The sequence below is a fragment of the Pristiophorus japonicus genome, unplaced genomic scaffold (assembly GCF_044704955.1).
Source record: "Pristiophorus japonicus isolate sPriJap1 unplaced genomic scaffold, sPriJap1.hap1 HAP1_SCAFFOLD_236, whole genome shotgun sequence".
NCBI classification, from domain to species: domain Eukaryota; kingdom Metazoa; phylum Chordata; class Chondrichthyes; family Pristiophoridae; genus Pristiophorus; species Pristiophorus japonicus.
Genome location: NW_027252079.1, coordinates 507,459 through 519,851, shown reverse-complemented (window position 1 = coordinate 519,851; position 12,393 = coordinate 507,459). Strand labels below are relative to the sequence as shown.

General features: G+C 49.9%; 1 pseudogene; it reads left to right on the top strand.

The window, feature by feature from the left end:
• The window catches only part of LOC139245785 (zinc finger protein 585A-like), a 423,809-nt pseudogene that overhangs the window by 250,810 nt on the left and 160,606 nt on the right, over positions 1-12,393 (top strand).

Genomic DNA, 12,393 nt, shown 5'->3' with positions numbered 1-12,393 from the left:
GCGTTTATCCTTAGACTATGTACCCTGGCTCTGGACTTCCCCAATATCGGGAACATTCTTTCTGCATCTAACCTGTCCAGTCCTGTCAGAATTTTATATGTTTCTGTGAGATCCCCTCTCATCCTTCTAAACTCCAGTGAATACAGGCCCAGTTGATCCAGTCTCTCCTCATATGTCAGTCTTGTGATGTCAGGAATCAGTCTGGAGAACCTCCGCTGCACTCCCTCAATAGCAAGAACGTCTTTCCTTAGATTAGGAGATCAGAACTGAACACAATATTCCAGGTGTGGCCTCACGAAGGCCCTGTACAACTGCAGTAAGACCTTCCTGCTCCTATACTCAAATCCCCTTGCTATGAAGGCCAACATACCATTTGCCTTGTTCACCGCCTGCTGATCCTGAATGCCAACTTTCAATGACTGATGTACCATGACACCAAGGTCTCGCTGCACCTCCTCTTTTCCTAATCTGCCGCCATTCAGATAATATTCTGCCTTCGTGTTTTTGCCACCAAAGTGGATAACCTCACATTTATGCACATTATACTGCATCTGCCAGGCGTTTGCCCACTCACCTAACCTGTTCAAGTCACCCCGCAGCCTTTTAGCATCCTCCTCACAGCTCACACTGCCACCCAGTTTAGTGTCATCTGCAAACTTGGAGATATTACACTCAATTTCCTCATTCAAATCATTAATGTATATTGTAAATAGCTGGGGTCCCAGCACTGAGCTCTGCGATACCCCACTAGTCACTGCCTGCCATTCTGAAAAGGACCCGTTTATCCCGACTCTCTGCTTCCTGTCTGCCAACCAGTTCTCTATCCACATCAGTACATTACCCCCAATTCCATGTGCTTTAATTTTGCACACCAATCTCTTGTGTGGCACCTTCTCAAAAGCCTTTTGAAAGTCCAAATACACCACATCCACTGGTTCTCCCTTGTCCATTCTACCAGTTACATCCTCAAAAAGTTCTCGAAGATCGATCAAGCAGGATTTCCCTTTCATAAATCCATGCTGATTTGGGCCGATCCCATCACTGCTTTCCAAATGTGCTGCTATTTCATCTTTAATAATTGAATCCAACATTTTCCCCACTACTGATGTCAGGCTAACCGGTCTATAATTACTCGTTTTCTCTCTCCCTCCTTTCTTAAAAAGTGGTGTTACATTGGCTACCTCCAGTCCACAGGAACTGATCCAGAATCGATAGACTGTTGGAAAATGATCACCAATGCATCCACTATTTCTCGGGCTACTTCCTTAAGTACTCTGGGATGCAGTCGATCAGGCCCCGGGAATTTATCAGCCTTCAATCCCATCATTTTCCCGAACACCATTTCCCACCTAATAAGGATTTCCTTCAGTTCCTCCTTCACATTTGACCCTCGGTCCCCTAATATTTCCGGAAGATTATTTGCGTCTTCCTTCGTGAAGACAGAACCAAAGTAGTTGTTTAACTGGCCCACCATTTCTTTGTTCCCCATTATAAATTCACCTGAATCTGACTGCAAGGGACCTACGTTTGGTTTCACTAATCTTTTTCTCTTCGCATATCTATAGAAGCTTTTGCAGTCAGTTTTTATGTTTCCTGCAAGCTTCCTCTCATACTCTATTCTTTCTCTCAGATGTTGCCTGACCTGCTGAGATTTCCAGCAGTTTGTTATTATTTCAGATTTCAGCATCTGCAGTATTTTGCTTTTGTATTAAGAAAGAAAAACTTGCATTGATGGAGTGCCTTTCATGTCCACCAAATGTCTCAAACGCTTTACAGCCAATGAAGTACTTTTGGAGTGTAGTCACTGTTGTAATGTGGGAAACGCAGCAGCCAATTTGAACACAGCAAGCTCCCATAAACAGCAATGTGATAAATGTCCAGATACCCTGTCCGTGTTATATTGGAAGATCGGGGTATGTTATAGCAGGTCGGGGCCATAAAAGGAGCAGTGTGCAGCCCAGGGAGCAGTGTGGAGGCATGCAGCTTCAGGGAGCAGCGCAAGCTGTGAAGGCAGCAAAGAGTGACGTCATCAAGGTCCAGGTTGATGATTGGACCATGGGTCGGTGCAGCAGGAGCAGTGAGGTCGGGGCAAAGGAACGGCGAGAGACTGTGGAGGGACATGATTGGGGCCCAGAAGAGGTGTGAGTTCGGGACCAGGGGCCCAGAGTCAGTACGGGCCAGCCCACACTGTGATATGTGTGTGCACTAGATCCATGCAGCAGAGCTGGTCTCCAGTCGACCTGGTTAATCCTCGCCACTGGACCAAGACCTAGCTCTGTCAAGCCCGTGTGGTGGCTTCTGTGCAACGGCCACCACCTTAAAAAAAATCCATGCACAGACATCTTCCTCCCTTCAGGATGTAGTTCAGGACCTGGAATATTAGGTCCTTTATTGAAACACCTGTGAACTCATCCTATTTTGGCGTGGAAGCAAGTCATCCTAGTTTTGAGGGACTGCCTATGATGATGATTTCCCCCTCCTAATTAAAACCTTTGTCCTCTGCTAAATTCTAAATTTATCCCAGTCCTCAGGTGTGCTGCTTTTTCTGGCTAATTTATATGGCTCTTCTTTGGATTTAACACTATCCCTAATTTCTGCTGTTCGCCACGGTTGAGCCACCTTTCCCATTTTATTTTTACGCCAGACAAGGATGTACAATTGTTTAAGTTCATCCATGTGATCTTTAAATGTCTGCCATTGCCTATCCACCATCAACCCTTTAAATATCATTCGCCAGTCTATCCTGGACAATTCATGTCTCATACCATCGAAGGTACCTTTCTTTAAGTTCAGGACCCTAGTCTTTGAATTAACTGTGTCACTCTCCATCTTAATGAAGAATTCTGCCATATTAATGTCACTCTTCCCCAAGGGGCCTCGCACAACAAGATTGCTAATTAATCCTCTCTCATTACACAACACCCAGTCGAGGATGGCCAGCTCTCGAGTTGGTTCCTTGGCATATTGGTCGAGAAAACCATCCCTTATACACTCCAGGCAATCCTCCTCCACTGTATTGCTACCAGTTTGGTTAGCCCAATCTATATGTAGATTAAAGTCACCCATGATAACTGCTGTACCTTTATTGCACGCATCCCTAATTTCCTGTTTGATGCCATACCCAACCTCCCTACTACTGTTTGGTGGTCTGTACACAAGTCCCACTAGCATTTTCTGCCCTTTGCTGTTCTGCAGCTCTACCCATACAGATTCCACATCATCCAAGCTAATGTCCTTCTTACTATTGCGTTAATCTCCTTTTTAACCAGCAACACTACCCCACCTCCTTTTCCTTTCTATCTATCCTTCCTGAATATTGAATACCCCTGGATGCTGAGTTACCAGCTTTGGTCACCCTGGAGCCATGTCTCCGTAATCCCAATTGCATCATATCCGTTAACAGCTATCTGCGCCTTATTATGAATGCTCCTCACATTGAGACACAGTCTTCAGGCTTGTTTTTTTTAATACTCTTTATTCTTTTCGAATTATGTTGTAATGTGGCCCGTTTTGATTTTTGCCTTTGATTTCTCTGCCCTCCAATTTTCCTTATCTCCTTTCCACCTTTTGCTTCTGCCCCCATTTTACTTCCTTTTGTCTCCCTACATAGATTCCCATCCCCCTGCTGTATTAGTTTAAACCCTCCCCAACAGCACGAGCAAACACTCCCCCTAGGACAGTTCCGGTCCTGCCCAGGTGCAGACCGGTTGTATTGGTCCCACCCCCCCAGAACCGGTTCCAATGTCCCAGGAATTTGAATCCCTCCCTCTGGCACCATTCCTCAAGAAACCTATTCATCTTAACTAACCTGCTATTTCTACTCTGACTATCATGTGGCACTGGTAACAATCCTGAGATTACTACCTTTGAGGTCCTACTTTTTATTTAACTCCTAGCTCCCTAAATTCAGCTTGTTGGACCTCATCTCATTTTTTACCTATATCGTTGGTACCTCATTATCCTATTCATATCCCTTTCGAGATTATTTGCATCTTCCTCACAACTTGGTTTCCCACCTATCTTTGTATCATCAGCAAATTTGACTGTGTTACACTTGGTCCCTTCATCCAAGTCATTAATATAAATTGTAAATAGTTGAGGTCCCAGCACTGATCCCTGCAGCACCCCACTAGTTACAGTTTGCCAACCAGAAAATGACCCATTTATACCGACTCTCTGTTTTCTGTAACTTAGCCAATCCTCTATCCATTCTGATATATTACCCCAATCCCGTCAGCTCTTAGCTTGTGCAGTAACCTTTTGTGTGGCACCTTATCGAATGCTTTCTGGAAATGCAAATATACAACTTCAACTGGTATTCCTTTATGCACTCTGCTCATTACATCGCCAAGCAACTCCAGCAAATTTATCAACCATGATTTCCCTTTCATAAAACCATGCTGACTCTGCTGGACTGCAACATGATTTTTGAAATGTCCTGCTACTAATTCCTTAATGATGCATTCCAGTATTTTCCCAATAACCGATGGTAGGCTAACTGGTCTGTGGTTTCCTGCTCTCTGCCTCCCTCCTTACTTGAATAGGGGTGTTACATTTGCAGTTTTCCAGTCTGCTGGGACCTCTCCAGAATTCATGGAATTTTGGCAGCTTACAACCAGTACATCCACTATCTTTGCAGCCACTTCTTTGAAGACCTTAGGATGCATGCCATCAGGTCCGGGGGATTTGTCCACCTTTAGTCTCATTTGTTTGCTGAGTACGTTATCTCTAGTGATAGTGACTGTTTTAAGTCCCCCCTCACCACCACAATAGCTCCTTGATTATCAACTGTTGGGATTTTTTAGTGTCCTCTACCGTGAAGAACAAGACAAAATATTTGTTCAAAATCTCTGCCATTTCCGTGTTTCCCAATATTAATTCTTCAGTCTCATCCTCTAAGGGACCAACGTTTACTTTAGCTACTCATTTCCTTTTTATATACCTGCAGATGCTCTTACTGTCTGTTTTTATATTTCTTGCTAGTTTGTTCTCATGCTATCTTTTCTGTCTTTATCATTTTTTTGTCGTCCTTTGCTGGTTTCTAAAAAATTCCCAATCTTCTGGCCTTCCATTGTCCTTCACAACATTATATCAGACAGGAGGGGATTGGTGTCAGTGACTGTGGGGTTGGTTTATATCAGACAGGAGAGGATTAGTGACATGGAATCATAGCAGTTTACAACACAGAACGAGGCCATTAGACCTATCATGTCTGTGTGGCCGAAAAAGAGCTATCCAGCCTAATCACATTTTCCAGCTCTTGGTCCGTAGCCCTGTAGGTTAATGCACTTCCAGTGCACATCCAAGTACTTTTGTAAATGCGATGAGGGTTTCTGCCCCTACTATTCTTTCAGGCAGTAAGTTCCAGATTCCCACCTCCCTCTGGAGGTTATGCTCGAACTGTGTAAGACACCCCACCTCCCTCTGGAGGTTATGCTCGAACTGTGTAAGACACTAGTTCGGACACAGCTGGAGTACTCACACAGTTCTGGTCTTTGCATCACCCTGTTGTGCCAGCCCAGGCTCACCCTATTGGGCCAGCACAGGCTCATCCTATTGGGTCAGCCCGGGCTCAACCTATTGGGCCAGCCCGGGCTCATCCTATTGGGCCAGCATGGACTCAGCCTATTGGGCCAGCCCGGGTTCAGCCTATTGGGCCAGCACAGAAGACCCAGTGGAGAAAATTAGCAGCTCATTGAATTTATTCTCACTCTGCGCACAGCAGGTGCAGAACTGAACCCAACTTGTAAGCTGGAAATGCATCGTCGCAGTCACACTGGGGAGATGCTGTTCACCTGCTCTGAGTGTGGGAAGGGATTCACTCATTCATCCGACCTGCTGAGACACCAGCGAGTTCTCAAGTGACTGCAGGGGTTGGATTCTTCTGTTATTGCTGCTGTTAATCACATCCTAACTCAATTGTGTTCATTTTATCAGTTGGGGATTGTTTCTGCTGATGTTAATAACCCCTATAACTGGGCTGGAGTTTAATATTTTGCAATTTCAATTAACAGAGTGTGTCAATATTTGATGACTCCAAAATAAGATGAGACTAATTGACATCCTGTTACCGACTGCTCCATTTTGGGCCTTTTCTCCTTTCTAACTCTGGATTATTTTAGTTCTTATACCTTCGGTTACTCTCAGGGGCAAGTCCCAATTTCCCATACCTTCCAGAGTTGATCTCCTCACCTTGGTCTCCAGGGAAGGTGTTCGATGTGTGAATGGAGCATCACGCCTGCAAACCTGGTTTCAATTTGTATTTGAATCCACTCAGCAAACATATTTTTAAAAATACGTACATGTAAACCTATCACATCAAATAATTGGCAAAGATTTAGAGTCAACAGGATGAATAAGTAAACACATCACGGGCCAATAAACCAGCTCTATATTCACAGGAGAAAGTCTGTTATCTAACTCCTCGAATATCAGTTGGTGAGATGAGCGACTGAATCACTTTCCATGTACAACACCATCCATTCCCACTGTCCCCACATTTACAGTGTTGAGTCAGGTGGATGCACGGGTCTCACAGGCTGAACGATTGGTTGAAGGTGTATCCACACACACAACATGTGTCCTGTTTCTCCCCGCTGTGATTGGTGTTTTTACAAAGGCTGATGAGAAGGTGATCCTGATCAATCCGGGAATCTGTCAAATCTTGAGGCGATGTTTGGATTGAGTTTCCCAGCTGCAGATCCTCCCCTTCTAATACCCGGCAAATAAATGGTGCTTACAAACATTGTTACTTTAAATACAGGATAGAGATACAGAACAGACAATTCTAGATCCGACACAACATTCTGTCCCCCCGGGGGGGGGGGGCCTGTCACCGGGAGAAAGCCCCGCAGCTGCCCCCCGCTCGGGGAAAGGCCGGAGGCCCACAGCGGGTGTGTGTGAGGCGGAAAATGCGGAGTGTTGTCTCTCGGGCGGGACGGGGGGGCTTGGGCCCGCACTCGGTGTGTGTGAAGCCCGCGGCCCCCCGGTGTCTATTAACCCGCTCCTCCCTCCGCCTATCTCTCAGCCGCTGCCGGCCCACCGCGCATGCTCAGCTCACACTGCCCGGGTGATTGACGGCGGCTCCGGGCCAATTGGATGAGATGGGGCAGGGCTGGAGGACCGAGCGGATGATTGGTCCTCCAAGCAATCGGAGTGTGCGAGCGGCAGGGCTTAGACCACCATTCCCCCCTCCCCCCGAGGCGCGTTCGTGAGGTCGCGGATCCGGTTCCTGCGGGATCTGGACCGCGGCTCCCCCTTCTTCTACTCGCTGGAAAAAAGGCAGAGTGTCCGTAAGCAGCTCTTGACGCTGCTGGCCGACGACGGCTCTCTCGTCTCGGATCCGGAGGGCGTCAACAACAGGGTCCGTGAATATTACGGGGCTCTGTTCTCTCCGGATCCGTCCAGCGAGGAAGCGGGTAGAGTTTTGTGGGAGGACCTGCCGAAGGTCGGCCCGGAGGGCGCCGAAAATCTGGAAGCTCCGCTAAGCCTGGCGGAGCTGACCGGTGCCCTCGCCCGGCTCTCGAGGGGAAAATCCCCGGGGCTGGACGGGCTGACCGTGGAGTTCCACAGGGCGTTCTGGGACGTCCTGGGGAGCGACTACGCGCGGGTCCTGGGGGAAAGTCTGGCGACCGGGGAGATGCCCCTCTCTTGGCGTAGGGCAGTCATCGTCCTGCTGCCTAAGAAGGGCGATCTCCGCCTCCTTAAGAACTGGCGCCCGGTCTCCCTCCTCAGCACGGACTACAAAATCTTCGCCAGGGCGATGTCTGCTCGCCTTGGTGCCGTGCTGGACCACATGATCCACCCCGACCAGTCATACATGGTCCCGGGCCGGACAATCCACGATAACATCCATCTGGTCCGGGACCTCATCCATTGTTCCCAGGAGGCTGGTCTGTCGGTCGCCTTCCTATCCCTCGACCAAGAGAAGGCGTTCGACAGGGTGGATCACGACTATCTGCTCGGAACTCTGCGCGCTTTCGGGTTCGGGACGCATTTCGTCGCCCGGATCCGACTTTTGTACGCCGCCGCGGAGTGTCTGATTAAGGTTAACGGGTCCTTGACGGCGCCCCTTCACTTTAGGAGAGGGGTGCGCCAGGGATGCCCCATGTCCGGCGAGTTATATGCTGTTTGCGTGGAGCCTTTCCTGCGCCTCTTGCGGACGAGGTTGACGGGACTGGCTCTGCAAGGGCCGGGCGTGGAGGTCGTCCTCTCGGCTTACGCCGATGACGTGCTCCTCGCGGTAGAGGATCCCGCTGACCTGCGGAGGATGCGTGAGTGCCAGGAGATTTACTCGGCCGCGTCCTCCGCCAGGATCAACTGGGAGAAATGTTCCGGACTCCTGGTGGGTCAGTGGCGGGTGGACTCCCTGCCGGAGGAGCCCAGGCCTTTTGCCTGGAGCACGACCCATCTCCTCTATCTGGGAGTCTACCTTAGCCCCGACGAGGGAGCCTGGCCGGAGAACTGGCAGGAGCTGGAGGCCAAGGTCGCCGCTCGCCTAGGGCGCTGGACAGGACTGCTCCGAGTGCTGTCCTACAGGGGTCGAGCGCTAGTCATAAACCAGCTGGTGGCCGCAATGCTGTGGTACCGGCTGGTCACTTTGACCCCTCCCCCTGCGTTTGTCGCCAAGATACAGAAGAAGCTGGTGGACTTCTTCTGGAACAACAGGAAGCACTGGGTCTCTGCTGCGGTCTTGAGTCTCCCGCTTGAGGAGGGCGGTCAGTCGTTGGTGTGCGTCAGCGCCCAGCTCGCGACTTTCCGTCTTCAGACCCTGCAGAGATACCTTTACGTCGAGCCCCCTCCTAGGTGGTGTGCTCTGGCGAGGTATTTCTTCCGCCAGCAGCGCGACCTCAATTATGACACGCAGCTCCTGTTTGTGAACTTGGGGGGTGCCAGGACCGCCCTCCGGGAGCTGCCTGTCTTTTACAGGGAACTCATCAAGGTCTGGAACAAAGTCTCCACCAAGCGCAGCTCTCCGCCGGCTGGAGTGGCGGCCGTCCTGCAGGAACCGCTGCTCGGGAATCCGTACCTCCACGGCCGAGGCTTTATGTGGCGGTCGGAAGAGAGGGCTGTGGCTGGTGAGGTGACCAGGGTCAGGGACCTGCTCGATGGCGGAGGAGCGGGCTGGATGGCGCCAGACACGCTGGCGCGGCGCCTAAATTCTGCCAACGTCCGCCACGCGGCCGATGCCATCGAGTCGCTAAAAACAGCTCTGGGCCCTGACTCCGTTAGGTGCATCGAGGAGGCTCAGGCACGTGGGGAGATCCCGTCCGAACTGACCCCCGTCCGGACGGAATTCCTCATCGGCGCCAAACCCCGGAACCTCCCTCGGGGGCCGGCGCCTCACAACTTGAGCCGCCTCGGGGAAATCCCCTCCGTGCCTTTCAGTTCCGCGCGGAGGGGTTTCCTGTACGGGCTGCTCCTGCACACCCTCAACTTTGCCATCCTCGCCGGCCGTCCGGACACGCCATGGCGTACCATCTTGCCGTCCGGAGGAGGCGGGGGTCCCCGATGGAGGGCACTCTACGCAGGGGTCCTCCCACTATTCATCGGGGACTTGGCCTGGAGGGTGGTGCACGGAGCAGTGCCGTGCAATAAATTTTTAAGCCGGTTCACGGACTCCCAGGCCGCCTGCAATTTCTGCGGTCTGGAGGAGTCCGTGTTCCATGTTTTTATTGAATGCACAAGGTTGCAGCCCCTGTTCCACTATTTGAAGGGGCTGCTCCTGAAATTCTGGCTGCACTTCAGTCCCACTCTCCTGATCTTTGGGCACCCTGTGCGGAGAGGAGCGGGTAGGTCCGAAGGCCTCCTCATAGGACTGCTCCTGGGCACGACCAAGGGTGCCATCAGCCGGTCCAGGCAGCGGGCGGTCGAGGGGGTCGTTCAACCTGACTGCCTGCCTCTCTTCCGCTCTTACATCCGGTCCAGGGTGTCCTTGGAGATGGAGCACGCGGTGTCCACCGGTACGCTCGCGGCCTTCCGCGAGAGGTGGGCACCGGAGGGACTGGAGTGCATCATCACGCCCGGCAACCAAATTTTAATTTGATTTTACGTTTTTTAAGTTTAATTTGTTTTAATTGCCGGTGCTTTTAGTGTCCCCCTCTCCTTTTATAGGGGGCACTGGAAAAAAGGAAAAATTTGATTTTAGTGCCCAAAAAAAAAACACAAAAAAAAAAACCCCAAAAAAAACAAAAAAGGGCCTTGTAAATGTCTTGTGTGTGTCATCCAGGTCGGGTGGCACGGATACATGTTTTATGTTTTCGCAGGTAAACTCAAAAGAGTTTCCCCCCTCCCCCCAGTGGGCGGGGCTGAGCCCGGATCTCCCGCACTGAGCATGCGCGGGCGGCGGTGGCGACAGTTGGTGGAGCCCGGATGATGTGGGACACGAGACGGTGGGTTGTCGGCGCGGGGCAGGAATTGGAGCCGCGAGTGGGGCTGGTGAGTGACATAAACACCTGGTGTAGGGCCCAGGGCCCAATAACAGGCCAGAGGCTGAGCCCGGGGTTGTCCCGCCCGCCCGAGGGGACAGGGCCTCAGGCTCCCAGGGACACCCCACTAAATGCATTCTGGAAGCAGGAGAGAAATGGGAGGCATTCTAAACCAAATGGTCCAATTTAAAGGTGACCACAAATCTGTGAGGGGCAGGATCAGCTGATCAATCTGTTAAAGCATTAATAGCAGTATAGAGCACAACAACAAGCTCATTGTGGTCAACCTTTATCAGTCACTAGTTAGACCTCAGATATTGAGGGTTGGGCTCAATTCTGGGCACCACACTTTGAAAAGGACATCAATAATAACATAGAAACATAGAAAATAGGTGCAGGAATCGGCCATTCGGCCCTTCGAGCCTGCACCGCCATTCAATAAGATCAGGGCTAATCATTCACCTCAGTACCCCTTTTCTGCTTTCTCTCCATACCCCTTGATCCCTTTAGCCGTAAGGGCCACATCTATCTCCCTCTTGAATATATCTAATGAACTGGCATCAACAACTCTCTGCGACAGGGAATTCCACAGGTTAACAACTCTCTCAGTTAAGAAGTTTCTCCTCATCTCAGCCCTAAATGGCCTATCCTGTAGCCTGAGACTGTGTCCCCTGGTTCTGGACTTTCCCAACATCGGGAACATACTTCCCGCATCTAACCTGTCGCGTCCCGTCAGAATCTTATATATTTCTATGAGAACCCCTCGCATCCTTCTAAACTCCAGTGTATAAAGTCCGAGTTGATCCAGTCTCTCCTCATGTGTCAATCCAGCCATCCCTGGAATCAGTCTGGTGGACCTTCGCTGTACTCCCTCAATATCAAGAATGTCCTTACTCAGATTAGGAGACCAAAACTGTACACAATATTCCAGGTGAGACCTCACCAAGGCCCTGTACAATTGCAGTAAGGCTTCCCTGCTCCTATACTCAAATCCCCAAGCTATGAAGGCCAACATGCCAACATGCCATTTGCCTTCTTTATCGTCTGCTGTAGCTGCATGCCAACTTTCAATGACTGATGAACCATGACACCCAGGTCTCGTTGCACTTCCCCTTTTCCTAATCTGCCGCAATTCAGATAATATTCTGCCTTTGTGTTTTTGCCACCAAAGTGAATACCCTCACATTTATCCACATTATACTGCATCTGCCATGCATTTGCCCACTCACCTAACCGGTCCAAATCACCCTGCAGCCTCTTGGCATCCTCCTCACAGCTCACACCACCACCCAGTTTAGTGTCATCTGAAAACATGGAGATATTACACTCAATTCCTTCATCCAAAAAAATGTATGTATATTGTAAAGAGCTGGGGTCCCAGCACTGAGCCCTGCGGCACTCCACTAGTCACTGGCTCCCATTCCGAAAAGGACCCGTTTATCCCGACTCTCTGCTTCCTGTCTGCCAACCAATTCTCTATCCCCGTCAGTACATTACCCCCAATACCATGTGCTTTGATTTTGCACATCAATCTCTTATGTGGGACCTTGTCAAAGGCCTTTTAAAAGTCCAAATACATCACATCCACTGGTTCTCTCTTGTCCACTCTACTCGTTACATCCTCAAAAAATTACAGAAGATTTGTCAAGCGTGATTTCCCTTTCATAAATCCATGCTGACTTGGACCGAACCTGTCACTGCTTTCCAAATGCGCTGCCATTTCATCTTTAACAATTGATTCCAACATTTTCCCCACTACTGATGTCAGTCAACCAGTCTATAATTACCTGTTTTCTCTCTCCCTCCTTTTTTAAAAAGTGGTGTTACATTAGCTACCCTCCAGTCCATAGGAACTGATCCAGAGTCGATAGACTGTTGGAAAATAATTACCAATACGTCCACTATTTCTAGGGCCACTTCCTTAAGTACTCTGGGATGCAGACAATCAGACCCCGGGGATTTATCG